The sequence below is a fragment of the Chionomys nivalis genome, chromosome 4, assembly GCF_950005125.1.
Source record: "Chionomys nivalis chromosome 4, mChiNiv1.1, whole genome shotgun sequence".
In the NCBI taxonomy this organism is placed as follows: Eukaryota; Metazoa; Chordata; class Mammalia; order Rodentia; family Cricetidae; genus Chionomys; species Chionomys nivalis.
In genome coordinates this window covers 89,274,517-89,276,539 of record NC_080089.1, presented here as the reverse complement: position 1 = coordinate 89,276,539, position 2,023 = coordinate 89,274,517, and positions in this window count along the sequence as shown.

Below are 2,023 nucleotides of genomic sequence, written 5' to 3'. Positions count from 1 at the left end.
TTTAAGAGCTTGCACAGAAACTAGTATCTTAACAACTGCTGAGTAGGTACTAGACCATCTCAGCTAGGAGAAGTGATGATGGTGACCTTCCAGAAACTCACTGGGAAACTTCTTGGACAGTGACATTGACAACAAAAATGCTGGAGTGTGTAGGAAGACTTTTCTTTCCCACTCACCAGTTTTCAAATAACTGACATGAAGACTCAATACTTATTATAAAAGCTCAGCTGATAGCTCAGGCTTGTTACTAAGTGGCTCTTACAATTTTTTAACCCATATTTCTTATCTAAGTTCTGCCATGTGACTCATAACTTGTTGCCTCATTTGTTAAACTTCCTGCTCCCTTTGTGTCTGGTTGGTGACTCCTCAGACTCTGTCCTTCTTCCTAGCATCCTCCTAGTCCTGATCTCCTCTCCAATCTCTTTCTGCCAGCTATAGGCCAGTCAGCTCTTTATTAACCAATGAGAGTAATACATATTTCTACTGTACAAAGATTGTTCCACAGCAGGAGAGGTTGTAGAAAAGAATACTTATACACTACAGACAGATATATAAATTAGAAAGCCACTGTAAAAAAATATTAGACTCCCTATGTAACTCAGTTTAGCCTTTCCAGTTTAGCCTTTAATTCACAAGCCTGCTGCTCCAATCTCCTAATTGCTAGGGTTGCAAGTATGTGCAACTATGTCTAGCTATATATTCATCACTTGATTATTACTTCCTTGTGTATTACCTCAATGTTTTTCCTTATGTCCTTCTAATACCTAATATATTTCAGTATATGCTTCACTGAATTAAACAATAATCAGTAAGTTTTCAATGATCTCAAGTTTTATGTCTCAACCTTGGCTATAGTCAAGGACAATTACAGTCTGGCAAAAGTGCTGCTCTCTGGTTTTCCTGCTATAATCCTCTTCTTGGGTGTTACCAGGTTGGAGATAACTCTGTCTCATATGGGAAGCAACATCATTTCTGCATTGTAGAATATGTTAAAAATAGTTACCACTGCTTCTTGTTGCCATGTAAAGTGAGCATATGTTTTTGTCTACTGAATCAAAGGGACAATCGCTTACAAGCAAGAAGCAGAGTAGGGATAAGGGAAGAGTCTGGACTTGTTTGACAGAGATGGCATTTTGTCTTTTGCAGCTGAAAATGATCACCTATTTCTCTGGTGAACTTTGATATATTTCCATTTGATTTTTGCTTAATGCTCTTTGATGGAGACATTAAAATAGCAGTGAGTATTTTGAGTTTGTGCTTTGTCTATATACAACACTGGGAACAGGATCCCTGCAGGCAATTACAAAAAAATCCTTCTAAGTGTATAATTCTAAAGATAAGAGTGACTTTTCTGCTACTTTGCTCAACTAAATGACCTCAATTTAGAACATTCTCATGATCTGATGACATTGATATTCTGGGAAAAAATTTAAGTAATGTTTATTGAAATATAATTTTCACATGGCATAATTCACCCATTTTAATATACAATTCTGTTGGTTTGAGACTAGTTATGCTTATGTAATTTATCACTGAAAACACAAACAAAAACAAAGAATAATCTCTCATACCAGAGATGTTCCCTATCCCCTTGTAGTCAGTGCTATACCGTACTCTCAGCTTCTGGCAAACAATGATTTAATTTTCAAACCTATTGTTTTACATTGTACTGTAATGTTATATAAATGGAATCCCATGGTATGCAGTGTCTTTCTTTCACTCCGTATAGCACATTTCAGACTTGTGGTGTTATAGTGGTTGTAGTTCATTTCCTTTGGCCCAACAATGCAGTAGGTACATAAGTTGTGGTAGGGTACATGAATTCCTACCATACTATCTCGATGTTTGTAAAGGGAGCACAAATGTAAGGAAAGTAAAAATTAGCTTATTTAAACAAACCAAATTTGAAGGTTATAAATGTTTGTATTCTTTATGTTTACGGAATAAAGCATTGTGAGTTTAGATTGTGAAAACCTAATCTAGAAGTGCACACGAAGCTGCCACCACACCTCTTTCTCCGTAT